The following is a 12,197-nucleotide window of genomic DNA, read 5'->3' as shown; positions in this document are numbered from 1 at the left end:
TCTAGAGTGTCTGAATGATACAAATTGGACTCTTTCTTTTTTTTTAAAGAGGACATAAAGTTGGGTGGATAGGGAAGCGGTATGCAGATCTAGGGTGGATTGGGTAAAGGGTGAATTTGATCAAAATATGCGGTGTGAAATTCTCACAGATAAAGGAAAAAAAGGCCTTGACTTTGAGTGTGCACCATTCTGCAACAGCATCGTTGAAAAGGCTGTGGAAATCATACAGATGGCCATCAAGGGCTACATTTTGTAACTTAACATAGTTTTTTGATATTCACATTCAACTTTAAGTGCTTACTTTGTTTAAATCTGTTTGAGAAATAGAATTTTTACATTTATAACAAGCTCTAGGTATGTGTAATTATTACATTCAGGGGTGTTGGCCCTTTTGGGGGGGATTTAGTAATGACAGGGTCAAGACCAACCTTTGCTCTTCTAGGGTGAGTTTGAAGGACTGTAGTGCCTGGGATGTGGTCTGGTCACCAAGGCCACCTGTCTGAGACAGACTGAGAAGAATTCCTCAATAGGATGTGATCAATGTGGGCTTTCCCCCTTGGTGTTTGCATAATCCCGGTAAGGATTTACAAAATGGTTGTAGCCTCCTCTGTAGCAAATTTGCAGGATAGAAGTTAGGCTACATAGCAAGGAGCTGCCAAGCCTAAATCGACTGATGCAATCCTAGAAGGTGGCTAAGCACGCCCATGACCTGGAAGGCAAACTGCCGGTGACCTGGGACTGTGTCCTCTGGCCACTGGTGTCATCCGCACCATGGGAGCAGTTGGAATTCATTTGTCGGAGCTGCTGGAGAGACGTCTGAAGACTGAGTGGCTCCAATGACAGGCACACGTCCTTCTAGGGTTGGAGGCTGGAATTCCAAAGATCCAAGTTCTGGCAGAGCTAGACTTCAGTGCGCTCTCCTGTTTTGACCCAAGCTCTCTAACTTCTTAATGTATCATCCAATGACCTTTGAAGAGTGAGAGATCTGTGGCAATTCTTTCTCATTTTATAAATACATCAGTTTTTATCAGGTTAAGGTCCAATGGTTGACCTTGTGTAACCTCAATTACTTCTTTAAAGTCCCTGTCTGCAAATAGAGTCACACTGAGGAAGCGAGGGTTCAATAGGAAGGAATTGGCAAAGGAGGCGCTGTAACCCAGCTACCTTGCTGGATAATTAACTAAATAAAATGTTTGGTCCTTTTTGACGGTGAATTTTCCTGGTCTAAGGTTTCTGAAAATACGTTCTAAGGATATCAATCTCTTAGATAGTCCTTATAACAAGATTTGTATGGTTTAAATAGATTTGGAGAATTTTGCTCACTTGGAGAATCACATTATATTTTAGCATGTCAAAATTTCTGAGATGTATTTCAGAAAAGAAAGCTGTTTAACTATATTTAATCCAATTTCTTTCTATATATTGAATGCAAAGTAGGTCCAGACGACCTCTCCCTGTTAAAAATAAAAATCTAAACCTGTATAATTTTTACTTTAGACAATGTGTCCAAACCCATATTGAAAGCCAAATCAGAGATGGTAAGGACTAACTGGCTTTTGTTTTTTCCCACTTGGTGTCTTGACTTAACTCTAGATTACCAGGAAATAGATATTTCTGTATAAACAAAACAAAACTTTATCATTGTGATATCAACAAAAATTAAAATCCTGTCTATTAAAAGAGAAGATTTATCTTATCCATGTGGAGATCATATAGAAGGGAGAAGGCCTTTTGATGTATATAAGTTTAGAAATTGATAAGAAAGTAGAGATGAGAAACAACGGGAGGAGAGAGAATTCCTAAGAAAGACGGGAGCTACCGCGAAGACGTGACATCATCTCTTCTATGGTTAAGGATAAATTTACAGCTCCCTTTAAACTGGCTTGTGCACTAACCCAGCAATCTTCAGCTCTGGACATGTTGACAGAGAAGGTGTCACTCTTCCACATTGACACAAGCAATGGGACTTTGTTATTTTTTTCTTTAGTCATTTATCCATTGGTGGACATGTAAAAGTCAGCTAATATTCATCTTCTAAATAACTACAGGATTCTAAAACCTTCATTGAGATACATACAAATTTCACAGTCTGACCACAATATGTCTGGGGTAAGTGTTCACCACCAAGGTCAAGGGAAGAAAGAAACGGTCACATAGGTGACTCTGAGCCAACTGAAAGTCCTTCCTGTCAAAAGCTGAGATGGTTCGCTTTGTTTCAGAACTGCCTGAAAGGGACGTACCTGGGTGAGATTTTTGAAACACAGTACTGTCTCTCCTTTATGGCAACCCTAGGGAGAAAACCTGGGTTTCTTTTTGGAGCCTGGCATTTAAGAGAGTCCACAGCAGATTAGAAGCCAACCAGAGCCCGCTACTCAGTCTAGCTAAGCCTTATTTCCTCCGTCTATCATGTGTGGACATGTCCGGCAAGTCCCCACTCACCAATTACATTCTGTATTGTCCTTTAGGCCAAATTTTCCAGTAGAAATATAACACAGACCTGCCGCATTCCTCAGTCTAACTTTCGAGTAGTCATATTAAAAAGTACAAACAGAAAAAATTGATAACCACTTATTTACCATAATCAATAAAAATTTTACTGTAACCTATAAACAACTACAATATAAATGGGGGATTCTGCATTTTGCCTTTAATATTAGGTCTATGAAAGTGAGTTCTATGTCACAGCTTAGACTAGGCGTCCTCCACGGCACACTTCAGGGGGTCAGTGTCCGCTGTGGGCAGACGTTGGCACAGCTGCAGCATGGCATTCCACCTGGAGAACCGGACAGCCCACCTCTCTGTCCTGACACCCTGGACGGTCTTTATTTTTTCCATGTTGATTAATTGGGACATTAGTCTGGATGTTTAGCATTCCATTATCTTCACACACAGGCTTTTTTTCCAGATGATTCTCTACACTACTTCTCATACTTATTTGCTTATAACTACCGAATACTTTCCTTGGTAAACTTGTCAGTTATATCCAACTGTCCTAGCTAGGGAGACTAATAATAAGCTAAGTAAAAGCATTTGTATCTGAATCTAGCATCTAACTCATGCATATATATGCATATATGATATATATTTATATATCATACATAAATTTTTGTTCTCTATTTGAAATCATATTACCTCAGCTAGCAGGGTGCAGTCTGCCAAAGTGAGGCCTTTGACTCTTATACGCACCCCATGCCTTAGGTGTGCTGCACATTTCATGGGGCTTCTGCTCCTGTTTGGGGTGAAGTGCGTGTGTACTGAAGAGTTGAAATTGTACTTACGTACATAGAAACTAGGACTTCCGAATTGACATGTTCCAACTTTTCTCACGATAGAAGGCTTCCTTATTAATACTACTTATTAATATTATCTATATCCTTCTTAAAATAAGTCAGACTTGGGAATGATAACGACCCCTCCCAAGATGAAGAAAATTAAAATGGATATTTCTAAAGGCTTTTTCACATTTATCCCCACATACCTACTGCTTGGAATAGAGAACGCCTTCAGTGTGTTTTGCGTGCAATGGTTCTAAGTCTTAAAAACAGTCTCTTCTAGGGGGAAAATGAATATCACGTTTCTGAGTTAATAAAACCTGAGCTGCCTTTGCAACGTATCCTCACTGTATTGTTAATATGCTCTGGGCATCACACCGGAGAGAGAAAGCGTGAGCGGCTGACCCAAAGTAAATCAGACCGAAAATATTATCCAAGGTGTGTGTCTGTCTACGAAAGAGAACATTTTTAGAACAGTGAGTGCCCTGCGTCTCAGGGCAGACATGGTAAATCCTAGTCGAGGACCACCACTGTGTGTGAGGGGCAAGATTCCAGGCTTTATTTGCTGGATAATAAATGACCGCGGCTCTGGAAAGAACTCAGCTGCCTCAGACTGGCCAAATCAAACCGTCTGAGTCCAACCCCCTCCATCCACCTGTACGCACCCCGCCTTAGTCCGCGGCCGTTCAGCAGAAGCGTGCTTTTGTCTTCGGCTGAAAGACCCTTTGGTTTAAATTATGAAGTTTCTCTGGTTTTCTTTTTTAAAGTAAAATAAATGCTGTCGTGGTTACTAGTGTAAGATGTTGTTAAAATACACAGGTTCTGCCCCATTTCCAGCGAAACGCTGTGACAAGAATGCTTGTTTATTGTTACTTGGCCTGAAGCTGAATTGGGCAGGTAGCGGAGGCAGGATTCCCTTTCTCCTTCCCTGTGCATTTCAGTGTCACTCGAAGGCTGTCCCAAAAGTCCGTAGTTAGAACTGCAAAGCCTAAGGTACCAAGTGACTTAGAACACTGGCTGTCCCATCGGGATGGACTGGGGGGAGGGGCTGCAGCCTACGGGACAAAGTGAGTCCTCCGAGCTTCACAAAAGTCATTGCTCAGGGGGAACTGTTTCCAACGTTGATCCATTTCAGGACAGAGAAAGTGGAAATTTGCGCTAAAGGAACACATAGCAAAATCTGCTCTGAGCACAGGTTGGTCTGGATTAATAATTCACTCCCATTATCTGTCAAGTTGGATTTTATGGCGAGGCCATGGCAGGCTGTAACAGAAAGCACTATTAAAGTTGCTGGGGTGGCCATCTTTCATGGGACTGCTCGTTGGACAGTTGCTGAGAAAAACTGACTGGTTGCTTGAATTTTAATTAATTGGCCAGCTGAGAATTATGATGACGTGTTCGAAATAATGATTTATAGGAAGAAAGCTTCACCTGCCCAGTATTTAGCAGATCTTTTCAAAAACTGTGATTATGCCAGGCAGGCAGCTGTATTTATAGTCTGAGGAGGTGAATTGTTAACGTCATTATAAGATTTAAATATACAAGAAGTAAACCTTTGCAAGATTAATTAAATATTGTTTGTGAATGTTAAAAAGTAAAGATAATAGATTGGACTGGGGGGGGGGAAAGAGATTCATGTTTGTTTCTGAGTTTTGTTTGTCCAAAGACCTTTGCTTGGTAAAACAACGCTAGAGTCCTCGCCTCAGTAGACTGAAACTGAAGTTTACCAGAAGAGCAGGCAAGGATCACACAAAAATATGTGAATCATTCCATATTTTGTTCTTGCCTGCAGATAAAACCATTAAAGTGTTCTCTACATAAACAAGAGAGTGGTGCAGAGAAACAGAGAAACAATTAAGATTTACCGATTTCTTAGCTGCTAGGAACTGGACTCTAAAGCACAATATAGTTCCGTTTGGAAATTGGGTGGAATTGGGTTTCCACAACAGTAAACTGGTGGGAGAATCAGCTACAGACATGGAGCCAAGTTTAGGGCTCTGAGCCCGGAGTCTGTGCTTTGGCTTGTCTTCTGAAGCACCACGGGACAAAAGCATGCCTTGGAGGGAAAATAAAGAAGTTACCTTTGCTCAAAATGTCATGTGTGACATCTGTGAACTTAGAAACACTTTATAAGTGTCCTTTCAACATATCAAATATGGCAGCCACACTATTTGTTCATAGTGGACCCTAGCCCTTCCTGACAGAAGACTGGGACTGATGTCTGTCTGCCTGAGGATGTAGGAATGTCTTTTAGCATATGTAAAATTTCCTCATGGCTTTTCTCTCCCGTGTGGTTTATTTAAGTCTTGGTCGTTTCTCAAGGCCTAGCTCTTGCCTTACTGAGTCCTTCTTTGCGTTCTCCAATCCAACTCATTCCAGGCTGAAGGCAGAGTCATCTGGGCTCCACAATAATCCCTCTAAGCCAGCTGTGACAGTCATTTTGTCTTGCTACGTGCCACAGGTGTGCCTCCCTTGTTCCCATTTGCCTTCGCTGTCTCTAGTTCAGGACCCACATGTGGACATGTTTTAGGATATCACCTTAACAAGTGGGACACCTCGTCTTACCTCTGGCCACTCTTGAGCAAGTTTAACGACAGAGGTGGAGAAGGGACCATGGCTCTGAGCTGCACCTGGAGTAGGAGTGTCCTTGTTTCTTTGAAATTGGAATTTCAGAGTTAGTTGGCTCATCCCTTAAAAGGCAAACCTTTATTGTCAGTGAGTTAGGATCAACCTTTCCCTTTCTTTCTCCTTCATTTTATTTATTACAGGTGTGGTGATGATAATTTCATATTCGATGTAAAAGTCTTACATAAGGGTTTTTCCAGTTGACTCATCACCCTTGCTACCAGTAGATATAACTAGGTTTCTTAGCCTGCATTTTGAGTGTTAGGCTTATGCTCAGTGGGAGACACTGACAGGAAGTGTGATCTCATGTCCTGCTTCCAGTTCCCAAGAAGCCATTTGGACTAGACTTTGTAGGACTCTCAAGACTGCACAAGAACCACGGGGTTCGGTACAAATGGGTGGAACTTGACTGAACCACATTTCCAGGAAGTAATCGTGTTTGCGTTTTGAGTGGAGAGGTTTGTCATGAAAGCTTTGTCCCCTGGGGTGTGTAGGAGGAGACCTACGACCAGTAGGTTGAACTATAATTAAAGACAGCAAGGCAAGGCTTCCCCTCGAGAAGGAGTGCACTTCTCAATCTTCCTCACTTATGGAGCAAATTTTAAGCCAGCTGCCTATAACAATGTAAGTACCCGATGAACTAAAGAAAATCTAGAATCAATAGGGGAACATTTTTATAATCAAAGTCACCATTCCGTTATGGAAAGTTGACTCCTAAATTACCGCCATGCAAGCCCCGGAATGAACTGGCCCTTCTGTGTCTCCACAAAATAATTATTGCCCATCCCCGCTCCCAAATACCACAAATATAGGCATAAATTTGGAACTTGGAAAATGCTTGGGGACCAGAAACTAACACCCCCATATTGAAATCCTTTCCTTAGAACACAGTAGAGGCTGACAGTTAAAGGGGACCATAATGTGAGCTTATTTGATGAGGTGGACTGACGATTCTCTCCATGACAGACGTAACACTTACGTCTTTGCTTATGTCAGCTTATGAGCAAGGCAAGACGTCAAACATACAGCATGTTACTTCATTTCATAATTTCTTTTGGCTGACTGGAAAGAGACTAGTGTGATCCTCTTTGGCTAAACATACGAAGGAAAAGGACGTTGCGTGATCCTTATGTTTATTGTGGTTCCCCACCACACCCCCCCCCAAGACTGGCTGCATCCTTTCCCAATGCTTTCACCGCCTTCCAAGTTTTCTGTCCCTGCAGAAGATTAAAATCAAAATATTTTGTTGCATAGCTAGACAGAATAACTGAAAATACTTTTTATTTGTCTTCCTTTCAAATATGTCTGATAAAAAGCCTAGATTAAAATAATTAAAATGTTTTCCATAGCAAACCCCTGAGGCAAAAGCAGAAAACTATAGTACCGTATTTGTCCACTAGGTGGCAGCACGGCTCTGCTTCCTGTTCCATTCCCTTCAGGGACCGTTTACTTTCTCTTAGTAATTCGTACCTGTATAGAGTTGTGTTTTTATTTGTTTATTTTGTTCCTGGAATTTTACTAAATATAACCAAAGTTATTCCTATCACCATAGTTCAGGTAAAAGCATAAAAACAGGTGCTGTGCCATTGAATTTTAGGCTTGTAAAGTGAATTTAAGTCTCAAAAAGGAATTTCTTTTCTTGGTCGACTTTTGTGAATTTGTGTTGATCATAAAAGATGAGGCACGTTTAAAATAAGAGAAAAAATTGGGTAATATAAATGAACTGAAAGTGATGCTAAAATAGTTGCAATGTATTAAGAGCAAAATTTTCCTAGTTTTGTTATTGTGAGGTTACTTTTGAAGTTATTTCTCCCTTGGTGTTGTGCATGTAACTTCATACACCTTTGTCTTTGTTTCATCTAATTATATTTAACTTCATTTGGAGAGGTTCTCAGCGTATCATACTTTTTATGCTTGTTATAGCGGTTAAGTTGGAGGCAAATGCTAAAATACACATTTAAAATACTTATAACACACATTTCTCAAAGGTTTCCTTATTTCTTTGAGTTTCTTGAAACATGAAAATTTTTGATTGTCAGTAGTTGATATTTTAACTATTATTGAAGTACATCATGAGTTTATTCTAAATTCAACGAAAGTATGATTTTATTTAATTTTATATATTCTAAGCTACACAGGGAGAACATAATATTAAAATCTCAGGCAGTAACTAAGTATATACAAAGACCTTCCTTATAGAAATCACCATTAAAACCCTAAGCAATAGTATAAAATTATTTATCTAAAGGCTGGGGCCTACGATTGAAGATTTATATCAAAATGCAAGAACTTAATTTGAATTTTTTGGAGTTATCTTGATATTTTAAAAGCTAGTTCTGTTACTGTAGTATTTCTCTTTCCAGTGTCAAATACATAGCAGATATTTTCTCAGCACTATTTTGTGTGGTTTGAAAACAAGGAAAGCCAGAAAATGTGGGCATCTTAAAGTGTATATTTAAACTAGTGCGATGAATAGACTTCTGAAATTGACAGAGGGGTTCTTTCATGTGCATTACGGGATGGCTGGCTGATCTCCCTGGTTGTGTGCCCTTCAGGGAAGACTTTGCTGTGTCCTGCCGGCTCTACGTTGCTTTGTTACTTTGTGTCGGAATTCTTGGTTTTATTCTCTGCCATACTTTCCAAACCCCTGTGCTGACCTCCACAGAACACCATTCTCTTGCTTTGGATTCATTTGTTCCTTTGATTCTGCAGAAGTATCTGCGTACTTAAGGAAAAGGAACGGGATGAAGTACTGTTTAATCTGAAACAGAGGTCCTTAAACTCCGTCTCAGAAGCAAGATCAAATGACCTAGCCAGTCATTCTAGGTCTGCGATTCCTTCCCACCACTTTACTTGGGTTTCTCAGATCATCCCAAATCCTTGCTGGAACACTGTACCCTGTACTTTGTCCTTTCCCAGTATCAGACAATCATGATATGGCCAGGGTTCCTCTATCCAACTTCAAAGATGGTCATCTGTGAGTTTGGAATTCTTTGTTGTTGTGTTCAATAAAGAGATTTCAGTGTTGAATTCAACCCAGACCACAGAGTGATTAAATTCATTGTTTTTGATATGTTGCATGGTAAGAGATTGTGTAATCAGCTTGCTTGTAACTTTGCAACGTATTTTCTTAAAAAGAAAAAAAAAAAACCTAGCCAGGCTGTTAACTCTGTATGACAGTTTGAAAGCACAGGGAACATCCTGAGTTTCTATTGGATTTCAGCATCTGTAATGCTGACACTTGTAGCGTCTTTAAAATCAAAATGTTGCCATTTCCCCATTAGCCCCTAGGTCTAAAAGTTTCGGTTTTAAACTCTGCTTTGGTTTTAAGAAAAACATCTGAACCTACACTTCAAGTTAGTAACCTTTTTTTTTAATCTAAAAAAAAAAAATGTCATTTAGACCCTTATGGCTTAGCTTATTTTAATTCAAAAGTAAACCATGAAAAGAAGTCAGTTGTTTCAAACATAATTTGGTGCTCTTTTTTTTTTTTAGGCTCCTGGGGAATTATGACTTAATGCATTAATTCAAAGCTGCCGTTGATAACAGTTTTCAAATTCGCCCTTATGCAAGTATATTTATGGAGCTGCCACAGTAGGCCCTCGGGAGGTCACGTTCTAAAAGTACATGTATAGACTATGTGACAAAATACATTTGCACATAGATATGGTGATCTTCAAAAGTTGAGTTTGGTTACACTCTATGCACGTGTAGTGAATAGCGAGGTCTCGTTAGAAAGTGTGGTATAGGAGAGGCGCAGATGTAAAAAGACATTTGAAATAACTATAAACTAGATGTCCCCACATTCTTAGGGACCAATGCTGTGCATAGCCTCTGATCACTCATTTTACCTTTTTCTCATGTGGTGTTTTAATGGTGCTTATCTTTTTTTAAAGGTTTTCATGCACTCCCCTAACCCATTCCATTTTCTTTTATGAGCTTAATAAATGAAAAGTTGGACTCTCTGCTTAATATATATCAAACAATTTCCCCTTCAAACAAACCATTAGTCTTTTGCGTATTTAAAGTATCTTTTTTTTTTTTTTAAATAATATGGGACAACAAGGGGCATGTTGCAGCGAAGGTGAGAGGAGGGACAGGACTGGGTTCCGGGAGACTGATCAAGGTAACCTGGAGATGGCATGTCAGGAGATTTAGATGGACAACAAGGTAACTATGGCTGAGAGAAAGAGGAACATTAATCATGTTTACCTGACAGAGCCATTTGCCGAGAATGCCGTCGTAAGGAGGAGTGCAGGAGAACATATTCATCACACGGTAGTCAGACCCTCACGAGAGAAATCTGCACACTGGAGAGTCCCTGTTTACCTTTCCTCCCTCTGTGTCCAAGGTTTTTGACCAGAAAAAAAGGAATTGCCATCTCCCTACTTCTTAAAAATAGGTGAGCAAGGCTGCCTTGTGTTTTCCTGTGAATGAGTCTGACCACAAATTTAAATGTGCTAAAAATTGTTACAAATTAGACAGAATTTGTCAGAACACCCTCACTTTAAAGCAAAGCTGTTATATGAAATTCCTCCTCTTAAACAAGGACCATGTTTGAAGGTTCTTGTTGATGACAAACATTCTCAAAGCAAATAATGTAGTGTGTTAATGTATCTAAAACACTTCACAGTTTCTTTCTATTCAAAACCTTTCAGAGGTACAACATGAGGCCACTTAACCAGAGCAAGCACAAAGGATCTTGTCCTGTGTGTGTGTGTGTGTGTGTGTGTGTGTGTGTGTGTGTGTGTGTGTGAATGTGTGTGTGTAAATGGATGTTTTATTCATCATATGGACTGAAATACACACATCTTCTATTGACTGGTTTTTGTCAGATTTTGTTTGGAAGTTTATGAGATGAACAAAAATTCTTTGCAGTTGATTCTGTTTGGTGATTAAATGAGTAAAATAACCAGATGTGATCTCTGTGATCAAATAGGACCATCTGCCCGCTGGCCCAATGAGTTGTTTGTTAGTATGTATCGGAAACTCAAAACCAATAAAGCAGGCAGGCGCAAGCCTGTTTGACCGTGTGTAGGCTGAGCTGAATGCGATGCAGACGTCTAAAGGGGTCACCGCAGAACCCCAGTCCTCTGCTCGTATTACCCAGGGCCCCAAAGCACTGTACACAGTCAAGGTGGACCTTCCCTTACGAGGAACCCTCATCCTCAGCAAGGAAACTCTGCCAAGTTTGCGCCCTACGTCGAGAGATTCCTATGGGATCCTGGTTGACGCCTGGGGCACAGGCTGCTCTGTTCCCAGCAGAGCTGCCGTGCTGCCTACCATACAAGGATCTGCTTAAATTTAACGTCTGTGTTGCTGTGGGAAGACTTCTTCAAGGACTGGGAAGGCAAGAAGGAATTCAGTTCTAGGTGTCTGTCACCAGGGTGTGTTTGACAAAACACGCATGAAGAGCAGTAAAGATGCTCCAGCCATGTTGCCACAGTTTCCTGAGGACCGGAGCGGGAGTCTGCCCGAACATATTGTGTGCTCGTGAGAAAATCATAGCAGTCCTCTCTCAGGACATGTTTGAAAGAACAGGCTGATTCAGAGTGTGACCAAGTTAGTTAACCTACATTTGCTTATTATTACGTCTTCCTGAGTTCCCTAGCTGTTCTGGGGAAACCAAAGAACAGTAGAAATGTACACAAACAAACAAAAGACCCTTTTCCCCTGGGCCTCCTGCTTTGGCATTTTGTATGACTTCTTGCCCCTCCGTTCAAACACTCTGGCTACTCTGCTTGGCTTGCTTTTCTGGCCGTTAGTGTGCTCTTTGCTTTTTCCAGTGGCAGACACACCATCCTAACCCCACCCCTCTATGGTCTCTGCTCCGTTTCTCTATTCACTCTTGTTATCTTTTGGTTTCCTTCCCAGTCCAAGATTATGGTGTGGTGACTCACTTTATCTACTGCTTTCAACCATTGTCTATCTTTCCCTGTCTCATCAAGACACTCGGTAGGTTTGAAAAGAGGTTTACACAAGTGATTGCCCACACACTTAACAGTTGACCAGAGAACCACTGTGTTTTCCCAAGGAATCCTCCCCAGCCAAAAACCTATCCCTCTCAGGAAGAACAGCACCTTCTTCCTTAGCTCCTGGAGCTGGAGTCAGGAGCAAGTCTATAGCTGTAACATCCTCCTGACTTACTCAGGGCAGTTGCTACAGTACAAGTGCTGGGCTTTGTCAAGGGACAAGCGTTCAGTTAACTAGACAAAGAAAACTCAAACGATGCCCCCAAGTGAAGCAAATGCTTAGCAAACATGCTCTCAACCAGCCCCCAACCCTTGATTTCCCTCTGTC

The 12,197-nt window shown here is 40.8% G+C and overlaps 1 protein-coding gene across 1 annotated transcript in view; it reads left to right on the top strand.

Annotated features, from left to right (window-relative positions):
* The window catches only part of Slc25a21 (solute carrier family 25 member 21), a 474,469-nt gene that overhangs the window by 215,489 nt on the left and 246,783 nt on the right, over positions 1 to 12,197 (top strand). The window lies entirely within an intron of this gene.

Source organism: Rattus rattus, chromosome 7 (genome assembly GCF_011064425.1).
Source record: "Rattus rattus isolate New Zealand chromosome 7, Rrattus_CSIRO_v1, whole genome shotgun sequence".
NCBI classification, from domain to species: Eukaryota; Metazoa; Chordata; class Mammalia; order Rodentia; family Muridae; genus Rattus; species Rattus rattus.
This window is presented reverse-complemented; position numbering and strand designations above follow the sequence as displayed.